The 13,392-nt window shown below is 30.1% G+C and overlaps 1 long non-coding RNA gene across 1 annotated transcript; it reads right to left on the bottom strand.

Annotated features, from left to right (window-relative positions):
* Positions 1–4,754: 4,754 nt before the first annotated feature.
* Positions 4,755–8,164, bottom strand: LOC118486804. The gene is made up of 3 exons (XR_004879929.1): positions 7,928–8,164; positions 6,174–6,227; positions 4,755–5,033 (listed from the first exon to the last, which is right to left on the bottom strand). It is a non-coding gene; the product is annotated as an uncharacterized LOC118486804 (long non-coding RNA).
* Between the last annotated feature and the right edge of the window lie 5,228 nt (positions 8,165–13,392).

Below are 13,392 nucleotides of genomic sequence, written 5' to 3'. Positions count from 1 at the left end.
TCACTCTGTGTCCAGAAAATCACACTGGCTCACTATATTTATTAATTGAACTAATAAATTGACAATCACCATGTTTATTAATTGAACTAATAGTTGGCAAACATGGATTTGTGAGAACCTTTTTATTTGTCTTTTGTTCATCATTATCAACTTCATATTCAATACAAGCAATAAAGCTTTTAAGTTATGTATTAGATTGTTTGGTGGAAATTGCAACTTTATAAGAAGGCAGTGTTACAAATTATTATTAATGTAGTTAAAATATATTTGTAATATTTAAAAGTATAATTAATTAGTTTAATATAATAGAGAATAAAAGATTAGCCCAACAGAAAGAAGATTAAGGCTAATCATTTCCCATCACATTAGACCAATCGTTTTGATCCATCAATTTTATTAACAAGATATTGTTCTCTTTACCTAATTACTACTATACTCCATTATTGGATTATGACTTCTTTCTTATATTATAAACAAGTGTTTTTTTATCCATTTACAAAACTTAAATGATATAACATAAAAGTTGACATTTATAATATTTCTACTTTACTTTTTCTCTTCTAACACTCAACTATACATGTAATCTTACATTACATTACAATAATTTGAAACTTCAACCATTTTTTAAAACATTTACTTATTCAAACTTTCGTTACAGACTTACTAGATATACAACTAAAAGATTCAACTTATTTAATGTGTTTTGAAGCACCTCTTCCATCCAATCTACTAGAGCATGATGTTATAAACTTATAATGATACACGGTTTGTCGTTTCAACATTTTTAGAGGCCCTAAGCAAACTATAAAGGCGTGGCCCCTTTCAATTGGTATAAAGAAAACATTGGAAGTCTTAATCGCAAGCAAAATATAAACAATCAAAGATTCAAGATATCAATTAGAGTTTTAGGGCAAACACTGATGAGTGAATGGAAGATATAGATATTATTATAAAAATAACTGTTAAGCAAACTGTATTATCCTTGCGACACCAATAATTTCTCCTAATTTCACCTCTAATTTCTCCCCAGTCGGCGACGTCATTTAGCAGAATTAGCATATGCGACGTTACAGTTAGCGAAAATGACGATGTCGGCCTAGATTAATTATGAATTACATATTGCTTAGAGTTGGAATTTAGCCTCTTTTATTTTAAATTCGGTTCTTCACTTGGGCCTTGCAATAAATATAGTTTTTGTTTTGTTCAGTTGGGCCTAATACAATAATACACATATCTATCTACTATAATAAAAGAAACCAAGTTTTGGACACGTGTCATTCATTGAAGTCATCTATTTTTATAGATAATTAATATCAATTAAAAGATAATTATACAATTAAATTTAATATAAATTTAAACAATTCATATAGGAGATAATATATATAATACTAGGTTATAACCCCGTGTATTACACGAGTTGAATAAATGTAATTTTATATATTAAATAATAAAAATTTATATTTTTATGAACCCCGTATATTGTACGGGTTAAATAAATGTAATTTTATATATCAAATAATAAAAAATAGTTATATCTTTAAAAACCATGTGTATTACACAGATTAAATAAATGTAATTTTGTATACTAAATACTAAAAACGTCATATCTTTAAAAAAACTCGTGTATAATCGGGTTGAATAAATCTACCAAATAATAAAAATATTACATCCTTAAAAACCCCGTATGTTACACGTGTTGAATAGATCTAAAAAAGAGTTATATCTTTAAAAATCATGTGTATAACACATATTAAATAAATGTAATTTTGTATATTAAATACTAAAAATGCCGTATCTTTAAAAAAGCCATGTATAGTCGAGTTGAAAAATCTACCAAATAATAAAGAAATTGTATCACGTGTTGAATAAATCTAATTTTACATAGTAAATGATAAAAAGTTATATATTTAAAAACTTCGTGTATTACACGTGTTATATAAATGTAACTTTGTATAGTAAATAATAAAAAAATATATTTTTAAAAACCCCGCGTTTTACACGACTTTTATAAATATAATTTTGTATACCAATTAATGAAAAGAAGTTATATTTTTAATAAATTAGGATAACTTTTAATATTAATTTATTATTTATATATTTAATATAAGATAAGTAGAAAAGAGAGGTATTTGTTTTAAAAATATATTAAATTAACAATTTAGATTTGAGGATAATATTTTATTAAAGTATGATAAGATTTAATATTAATTTATTATTTATTTATTTAGTTAATGTAAGATAAGTATAGATTTGAGGATGCCTTCTATGAATGACACGCGTCCAAAACTTGATTTCTTTTATTATATAGTATATATTTGAATTTCCATCTTAATACAATAAAATTTTAATTAATTTAACGAAGGGTAATAAAAGGTAGTTTAGAAAAATGCCACTGTTGAACCTTTTGTATAATACTCGAAATAAGTTGAATAAAAGAATAATGAATATTACTAAAGATGAAATGTATGTGAGTTTTTATTTTTTTATCAATTAAAACTACCAATTAAATTAAATCTTTATCTTTATAAATATTTAAACCGTTAATATATTTTTTAGATTTTAATAATTAATATATGATTATAATAATTAATATATTATTATCAGTTATATTTGTATTTATCTTTAAAATCTCTTTTACAAATTTTAAATTTAATATTATCAATATTTGACTTTTCATAATAAATATTTAGAAAAATAATTAAGACTGTCTCATAGAACGCCATGTGTCCCTAACATGGTTTCTTTTATTATATGTATAGATTTTAAAATAGAGTAAATTACAAAAATCGTCCTTTATGTATGCCACTTATTGTAAACTGTGTCCTTTGTCTTCAATAATTACAGAAAACGTACTCGATGTTTGTAAACCTTTGCAACTTATGTCCTTTAGCCCTAACTCAGTTAATTTAAATGATTTATTTATTTTATTAAACTAAAATAGTTAAGGGTAGAACCTATTTCAAAAATGTTTAAAAGGTGTTTATTGGTTCTATACTTATATTTTTGTGTTCAATTCTCAACTCAAATACGGTAATAACTATGTTTACGTAACATTTATAAGAACAATCACCGCAATCACCCCATCCATCGTATATCGAGTATATCCGTTAGTTTTTTTAAGATATAGATTTTTATTACATTCATTCAACCCGTGTAATAAACGAGGTTTTTTTAAGATATAACATTTTTATTTTTTACTATACAAAATTACATTTATGCAACTCGTGTAATACTCGTCGTTTTAAAAATATAACTTTTTTTATTATGAAGTATATAAAATTAGATTTATTCAATACATATCATACATAGAATTTATAAAGATATAACTTTTTACTGTTTGGTATATTAAATTACATGTGTTCAACCCGTATAACACAACCTCCCGCTTTAGTCTCCCTAACGGTCGAACTTAGTCTCGCTCCTCAGCTCGAATAGGTTTAAAAATGTAACTTTTTATTATTTAATATATAAAATTAAATTTACTCAACCCGTATAATACACGGGGTTCTTAAAGATATAACTTTTTTATTATTTAATATATAGAATTACATTTATTCAACCAATGTAATAAACGAGATTTTTAAATATATATATATATATATATATATATATATATATATATATACTGTTTTATTATTTGGTATATAAAAATTGCATTTATTCAACCCGTGTAATAAACGAGATTTTTACAGATATTTTTTTTACTATTTGGTATAAAAATTTGCATTTATTCAACCCGTGTAATACACAGGGTTCTAACCTAGTGTTATATAAACAATTTTTAAAAAGAAATTGAGGCCCTTTTTTTTTGAAGGTTCTAAGTAATTACTTGCCTAGATTTGAAAGCCTTTAGTTCCGGCCATGAATGAATATATAAATGATACTACTTTGACAATAAATCATTAACCATGTAACAACTTTTAACTACGACTACCATCATTTTCAAAATATAAATTTTGTTTATAAAACCAACCATCTTTATAATCATATTGGTCAGTTAAAAAAGATATTTTTATTCCAATATATTAATATATTAGAATAAAAATAATTTTAGTACAAGAACTTTTAACATGTAAACTGTACGAAATGAAGAAAAAATTAACGTGGTGGTATTTTTCGAAATTCCTTTAAATAGAGGTGTTACGTAAAACCAAAATTGTACTAGAATTATTTGTACTAGAATTATCATAATTACAAAAATGCCAATGTGTTTTTTTTTCTTTAACTTTGTATGCTTAGGATGCTAAGGTAGTGTTTAGTATGCATACATGGGAGGCAGAGTGAAATAAATCATTGTGAGGGAATAAAAAAAGAGTATTTGGTATGTCAATCGAATGAAATCGCCCATTACACAAAACGTTTCATTCTCTCAAAATCATTCTACCCCCTCGATTCTTTTTCATTCAATTCTCTTTTTCACTCTTCATCAACAACAGCACACCCCACCACCATCGGCCACCGCGCCGATGCTGCCACCCACCACCAACGTTGCTGCCACCCACCGCCATCGCTGCCACCACCACCACCACCACTCACCGCCTCCACCACTTCCGCGAACACCACCATCGTCATCACCCACCCCACCGCTGCCACCACCACCACCTCCTCCACAAACACCACCACCACCGTCACCCACCCACCGCCTCTACCGCCCACCATCCCCGCCACCCACTGTCACACCCTGACTTTTGCGGAAGCGTGGTTTATTGGTGTGACTTCGTAATACCATAGCAAACAATCATAACAATGCTATATGATAAAAACACGAGATGTTTATCCATTAAAAGAGTTTAGAAAAAGACCACAATACCATTGTCTGAAAACATCAATACCAAATTAAGTTACAAACCATGACATGTTCAAATAAGTTCATAAAGACTCAACAAAAGTACTTAAATAAGACCCGAGTTTAGAATCATGTATCCCGTCCAGGATTAGGATACACCCTCTAAACTCAACAACCATGGATAACATCTTTTATTTCACTACGCAGCTTGTCGACACATGCATACCCTGCCAGATCCACTAGTTCCCTGAAATACATATAATTTGAAAAACATCAACAAAAGTTGAGCGAGTTCATGTGTATGTCTGTGCGTATAAACCTTTAAAGTATGTCTGTATGTATGAAAGTCCTTGGTATGTAGCAATTAAGGAAAAACAGTAGGGGTGAGCGAATTAACCACCATAACCGATAACCGAACCATAACCGATATAACCGAACCACTAATAACCGATAACCAATATAACCAATGGTTATGGTTATGAAACTTTGTATAACCGCTTAATCGGTTACGGTTATGGTTATGAAGCTTTAGTTAACCGATATAACCGAAACCGAGCCGAACTTGTTATGTTAACTTTATATAATGGATTTGTGTTTTACAAAACCATATAGAGGATTTTTACTAAGATAAAAGTATGTTAGTAACAAAATGATCTTGATGTAGATGCCCATTTATTTTGATAAAGAACTAAGGTGTTATGGCCGTAATTGTTTTTGTTTGAGAATTACCTTATTAAAAAGAACCCTAAATTGGGAGTTTCACCAAAAAGTTTAGTCTCCGTTATCTTATAAAATAGGCTCAAGCTAAGTTCAAATCGTGCACAACCCTATTTATTTCAAACATTGCTTGGTTACTTAACCGGAATTAACCAAAACCGACCCATAACCGACTTCATAACCGATTAACCATAACCGAAGCTTGGTTATGGTTATGGTTATGGTTACCAAAACTCCATAACCGAACTAGCGGTTATGGTTAAGGTTAATAGTAAAAACCGAACCAAACCGACCCATGCACACCCCTAAAAAACAGATCACCAATGGGTTGCAAAGCCAATGGTATGTGTGAAATGGTGCAGGAAGACTCAAACCTAGCAAATTTGTTACCGGGCCTCCGGCTGGAAGACATAGTCACCCTATGGGCCACCCTGGTCCCCATGGGTGTGGGCTCGCTACACCCAAATAGATCTATCACTCATGTCCCTCGGTTCTACAACGAGAATTAATGGCCTTAAGTATTATACCCACCTTTCACATGATCGCGCAGTAAAACCCTCCTTAAGCTAATCATACCATGTATAAAACGTTTGTAATAATCGTAACATGTATTTCACCCCCGAAGTATAAAACTGAAAACAGTTAAAAGAAAAGGGAGACATGAACTCACAGTAATGTGTCTTCTGTACCGTCAACTCAAATCTCCGCAGCTAATCACGACTACCTACAGTGTACTAACGTCTATTAGACGAACGGGCCGTGCCTTGGCTTAGAGTTTAATGCTTTGAGTTGCGTTCTTAAGTTATTCCAAGTTATAATTATTTGTTAAAATAATAATTATTTTAACTTTAAATTATATTTAGTTTTGGAATAATTGTTTAATCAATATTTTTGTATTAATACTTCACAAGTATTTTAACTCCGTATTTCCTTCCCAAGGATGGGGGTATTTATACATGTATATTGTAGTTCCGAAATAATATATTTTTAAGTCCCACTTAGAAAATATATATAACTTATTTGTCCAAAAAAATAATGTATTCCCAAGAAAATATATATTTTTTCCTAAAAATTATATATCTTCTAAATATACTAGGAAAATATATATTTTTATCTCCCAAAAATATAATATATTTTCTCTTTGTTGAAAATATGATATAACTTAGTAATGTTCACAAAAATCATAATTTTCACCTCTATTGTTTCCAAAATAATATTTACCAAAAATATATTTGAAAGAGTATTTTCCGGAATATTTCGTAAGTTACGTGTTTGCGTTCGGTTTCTCAATATCAAGTGTGTAACTTAAATATTTATTCCTTGTAATTTTTGGTATTATTTTGGAGTTGTAATTTCATGGTATTTTGTTAAGATATATTATTTTACCCTAAAATAATATAACTAGTTCACAAGTCATACAAGTATTCACACAAGTGTCTTAATATAAAATATATATATTCTAGATATATATTTATCCATTTTTATTTTCAAAAACCAACCTCCAATACTTGTATTTTTTTGTATCAAAATTTATGGCAAAGTTTATATTGAAAAGCAAGGTTTAAAACATACTTGTAACACTTGTTTAGAAAATATTTTCTAAGTGTTGGAATTTTTAGAAAATTTCGCCATAGTTTCCCCTAAAAATGGAGGTGCCCATGCTATTAAGCATACCATTTTCTTTTCAAAAATCATTCAAATAATCAACAATCATATCCTAAACATCTTGCACTTACCAAGTGCAAAAACTATATATTTTACATAATAACATGAACTTGATTTTTCACAAAAATGTGTAGTAACTTGGTAAAGTATTTAGTAGCCTTTGTTACCCTCCAAAATATATTTACTACTTGGTAAACTTTATTCTTGGAAATTTTAGATGTTTACAACTTGTAAACACATTTCACAAAAATGTTTATTTATTAGATCTTCTTGTTTCTCTAGTATTTATACACCTGTTTTGTCACTAAAAATAGTGTAAGTTTAATGAAAACCACGATCTTTCAAAAATCACCCTTTTAACTTGGTTTTCTTGGAAAATCATTCACAAGTCTTAGATTCACAAGTTTACTAGTTCACTTTGTTTGTCATTTTACAAGAAATCATTTTATGTTCAAGTTCATGTCTTTACTAGAAGATGATTATCTTATGTAAACACATAATCATCTCCTAACTTGCTAAATCATGTTTTTAATCATAATCTAGCAAGTTCCATGTAATGATCAACATCAATATCTCTAGTAATCAACAAGCAAACATCATCTATACACCAAACAACATCATTTCAACAAGATTTCATCTCATGTTAGCTTTATGTTTCAAGATTCAAGTGTATGATCTTTAGTGTTCTTGTGTAAATCAACATAATATATCTTTTAATCACTAAAAATATGAAGTAAACAAAGATCAAAAGAATCTTACTACTAGCTTCTTCAAGCTAGGGAAGAACAATGGTGAAGATGAAGTGGATAAAAGCAAACAAAGGAGGTCCTTGATGATCCAAGAGTTCCACACCTTCTTAATCACCCTTGTGCACCTTAAAATGGTCTTGGATTGGATGGAATTGAAATGAAACAATGGTGGTGGTGAGGGGAGTGTTCGGCCGACGCTTATGAGGGAGAAGAGAAGAAGTGTTTTGGTGATTTGATGAAGATGGAGATGTAGTTACTTATAATCTCAAAGTTCTAATATCCATTGGTTAATGTGTCTCATGAAGTACTAACAATATCATAACAAATCCCAAGAAGAAGATTATGGAGGATTTAGGAGATTTGAAGTGATCTTGGAGTGGGGCCACCTTATGTGAGCCGTAAATTGTGAGGGGGGAGGGGTTAAAATGTAACTTGAATGGTAAAGTAGGTAATTAGTGGAAGGTTAAATGTTATGTCTAGTGTTTTAGGTGTAGGATGCTTTATGTAGAATGTTTAAGTGTTCGGGAACCATAACTAGCTCAGAAAAATAAAAACAATGCTTCTAGCAATATTTTGGTGTTCCGGGTAATGCCCGGTTGTTCGGTTAGATACCGATTCGTTAAAGTGCTAAGTTATACCGTATACTGTCTTTTATGTAACTTTTTGTGACACTTTTAATTCCCGACACTTAGGAAAGCATACAGGACCATTTTTCCATATTTTTGCATGTTACTAGCATGTTAAAATGCTGATTTTTGATGATTAATGCAGAATTCTGCATTTTGAGTGGGTTTTAGGCACTTTCCGGCACTTAAACTATCACTTAGTGACGCAGTTTTATGGTCCTTACTTCCCTACACTCCATACTAGTGTAGTACCTTGCCTCTGGCTCATACTGGGTCTCAAAATATTGTCTGTCTATGTACTGGCACTGTCAGTATGTTTCTGAGTTATCCGCTAACTGTGCTAACTGTGCTTTGTGCATCATGTATGTCACTAAAGTTTGTATGTAATAAATGGTGCGACAGTATGAAAAGTGACGCACATGTATGTATGATACAGGAATCATAAAGCAGTTTATATCATCAGTTGTAATTAAGCACAGTCATTAAGCACAAATTAATATTAATTAATTGTACGGATACCTGTAATTATGAGGGTTGTCACACCCACCACCACCGCCACCATCGTCATCCACCTTCACCATCACCGACTACCACCCACCACCAATTTTATTTCTTCATCTTTTCCAACCTACCAAACAACACAAAGTAATAATTCACTGATAATCAAATAAGACATGGAATGATAGTGATACATTACATTAACTCGTTCATTTCATTATCTCATCTATTCAATTCCATTAACTCGTTCTCCCCCCTTGTCGGGCTCAAGGACAAGGGCTTTGTCGTAGGGCAAGCGGTGCTCAAGGCAGAGGCGAGCAAAGTGGCAAAACATGAGAAAGCCTGCCTGGAGAATCAACATGTGTTTGTCCCGTTTGCGTTTGATACATTTGGTGGTCTCGCTCCTGGTGCTGTGCGACTTTTGAATCGGGTTCAAAAAGTCGTTAATAGTATTTCTTCGTCGCTAAAGGTTTCAAACTTTGTATTTAGTAGAATTGGTTTTTTTATTCAAAAGGGGGTGGCGGCGCAACTTGTTGCCCGACTACCTGTCATTGCTTTGTAATTGCCCTTTTTCGTGTGAAAAGGATTTTTGTTTTTGTTTTTTAAGAATCATTTATAGAAAGCGAGGGATGGGCATGCTCATGTATCCAATGATTCTGCCACTCATTATATGTAGCAACCCTCTTGGTAAGTGTGATGAAGTTAGTTTTGCTTACATCATGGGTTTGAATACGGAGCACTAATAAGTCATAACCTTCCAAAATCAATTGTCTCCATATTTGTCTTGCCCATTTACTTATTTCACTATAATCTAAGTACGGAATAACAAAATCATATAAAGTAGTATTATCCCTCTTTGGTCTTATTTTTGTCTAGACTCTAGACTCCCTAGTTTCTCTTTAGTTTCAGTCTCGAATGATTGTATTAGATAATTCAAAAATAAAGATTAAGAAAATGTAAATAAAATGTTATCATCAAGCATCTTCAATGAAGCAAATCTTTCAAAATACAATGAAGATTAACAATAAATCTCACCAATATGGTGAGTTTCAGCTAGCTTACTCAGATTCACCTTAAGAAGTAGTGGCGGATCTAGAAAAAACGTTTAGGGGCAACGTTTAAAAAAAGGGGTAACGAAATGGAAAAAACCTACCAATTTTTCTAAAATTTACACTACCGCCGTAGCGTCAAGGGGTAGCGCTACCCCTATTTAAAGGTTGTATTCGCCCCTATTAAGAAGACTAGACTTTGAGAAAACAAGCGATTTAGAGATTAACAGTTTTGCGACTCTGATCGTAGACTAACGATACTAACGTTATTCATCACTTCTAATGAACCAAATCTTTAAAAACAAAACTTAAAAAATAAACACTAAGGGGCTGTTTGACAACTTCTGAATGAGTAAGTACTGAACCATTAAGAGATCTGAACCATTAAGTGATGAACCAGTAAGAAACCTGAATAACTAAGAGCCAGTACAATACTTAACTGTTGAGAAGCAAATATCTGACCAATTCAGATTAGAAGTCTTAACCATTTAGACTCAGTATAATACTTAATCATTCAGAGACAAATGTCTAAACCATTCAGAGTTTAGACATCTGCTCGCGAAACAAACAATCTGGATCATTAGGTGCTGAATCAATAAGAGGTCTTAACCATTAAGAGCTAAACAAACAACCTCTAACATTGAATTACTTACGGGTGTTAAGTAGTGTTTTGCAATATTTTTAACAAGTTTATTTAAAAAAAAAGAAAAAACAACTTTATATCTTTTATTAGTTCTGCATTGCTCCAACTTGTTTTATTAAATAGAAAATCCTCATCTAAGAATGAAGATCATATAATCAAATCAAAGTATTGTTATATGTGGGATTAAAGGAATTCAAACCTAAAATAATAATACTAAAATCTGGAACTACATATAAATATTGCAATTGTTGATCAGTTCATTCTACATTCTTCATATTTAATAAACATCATTATTAAATTAAAATAGTTGTCAAATAACACCTTTTTTTTCTCAAATACGAAAACTAAATAAATAATCAAGTATAAGGATTTGCATCACGCGTTACGAGTGATACAGTAAATGTTCATTTTAAATTTGCTTGTACCTTTCAATTCAATTCATATTTAGTTCTTCTCTTGTCCAAACCTAATTTTTCATTTAATATATCAAAAATTAACAATTACAACTTTATGAAAAAATTCTGCAAAAGTGGAGAATACTTTCCATCTTTGCAGTTAAAAGTTGGTTTTAAATTTATGATGCCATTTTATTTTGAAAATACATATAATACTTGAGGTAGAGGATCCTGTAAAAAGTCCAACTTTTGTGAGAAGTGTGAGAAATAATTTGGGAATGACAAGTGTCTCTTATCTTAATTAATTCAAAAGGGTATATTAGTAATTGTTCATTCTTATCAATTAATTGATTTCTAAAGATAACTGCCAATAATATCAGGCGATATATTAGGGATGTGATTCAAATTCAATTTGTTCTATACATTTAATTGTTTACGGTAAGTTCTTGTTGTAGTGTTATATTCCCCAGTCAATAGTGTTATATTATGTACATGTATTTTTAATCTCCTTTTCATAGTGTTTTATCCCCATCAATAGTGTTTCATTCTGTATAGTGTCTTACAGTAAACAGATAGTGTTATATCTTTCTATAGTGTTTTATCATGTAATATATTGTTTCTTTTACTAGTGTTTTATCCTCATCAATAGTGTTTTATTCTGTATAGTGTATTACAGTAAACAGATAGTGTTATATCTTCCTATAGTGTTTTTATCATGTAATATACTGTTCCTTTTCATAGTGTTTTATCCCCCATCAACAGTGTTTTATTTATGTATAGTGTCTTACAGTAAACAGATAGTGTTATATCTTCCTATAGTGTTTTATCATGTAATATACTGTTCTTTATAGTGTTATAAAAAATTGTTGTGAAGGAAATCGAAGAATTTATTTCAGTACGAGAAATTCGCTGATTTTTTAGGAGATTGATGGGGGTTTTGAAACAGTTACCATAAATTCGCTGATTTATAGGAGATTGATGGGGGGTTTTGAAACGGTTACCATATTTGAAACGTTGGAAAAGTCACTATTGCCCTTTAATTTTACATAAGGTACTTCTAATTAAAACACAATTAACATTTTATACCCTATTGATCTCAACCATTATATCAAATATCCAATGGTTTAAAACACTTCTTACCCTTCTTACATTTTAGACACTTTTACCATTTCCCTACCCTAATACTTGATATCATTAAGTAAATGTTAAAGATTGATGCACACTGTGATTAACCTGTAAATAATACAAAGTAAAAATGGTTAAAAAGGATAAAAAGGATTATAACTTAACCATTTGGTTTAAATCTCGTTTAATCGGCTTTAATAAAAACTGATAACCCATATGCATTTTATTACACTAGAAAGTTGCTCGTACGATGCGGCGGGAAACACAGATATTGTGACGGTGTGCATGATTTAGTCGTTCGGTTTTTATCCTCAACCAAAGTCGAAAACGAAGTCATTGGTTAGTCTATATTATCAACCAATTGGTTTTCGGCTAATCAGTTCGGTTTATTCGATTAGATTAACGATTTTTTGTTTAGTTCTTTTAATTTCGCTTGATAACCAAAACCAAACTTGTGCTAAAACCTTTGCTTAGAAATACATGAAATTGAAGTATGAAATACGAAATACATGAATTGGAAAGCTATAAATATATGAAAATATGAGTGGTTCGGTTTGGTTAATTTTGGTTAAACGAGGTTACAAAAAAAAAAAAAAAAAAACGATACTGGTTTTTGGTTAATTCGGTTTTCAGTTAATTTAGTTTTTGTTGATTTCGGTTCAGTTTCCTTTGTGAACCTTTCAGTTTCGGTTAACGATTCATATCAATTTTTTTAATTACAAAATTATAGTAATACTATACTCAAATTAAAAAGAATAAAATGCTCGTTTTTATAGTGTAATATTTTTAAAAAACTATGAACGTACAAAAATATTATGGTTGTTTATAAATCGTTAGGCGGTTTGTTTTTTATAAAGGGATAAAGTGTAAGTTCTAACTAATTGTCCATAATTTGGTTAGAGATAAAAAAAATTAAAGTGTAATTATTGTTTGATTAAGTTACCCTTATTTTATGATTGAACTTTATGCATCAAAGCAAAAGAAATTTTTAATTTTTGGTTATCTTAAAATGCCCTTATAAAATACATTATATTATAATATAGTATAAATTAATTTATTACTTTAATAAGTTTGTGTGTATATATAGTGATGATAATCTGATTAAAAATAGAGTCAAATAAGATTCTCCATAATATATT

Source organism: Helianthus annuus, chromosome 14 (genome assembly GCF_002127325.2).
Source record: "Helianthus annuus cultivar XRQ/B chromosome 14, HanXRQr2.0-SUNRISE, whole genome shotgun sequence".
In the NCBI taxonomy this organism is placed as follows: Eukaryota; Viridiplantae; Streptophyta; class Magnoliopsida; order Asterales; family Asteraceae; genus Helianthus; species Helianthus annuus.
This window is presented reverse-complemented; position numbering and strand designations above follow the sequence as displayed.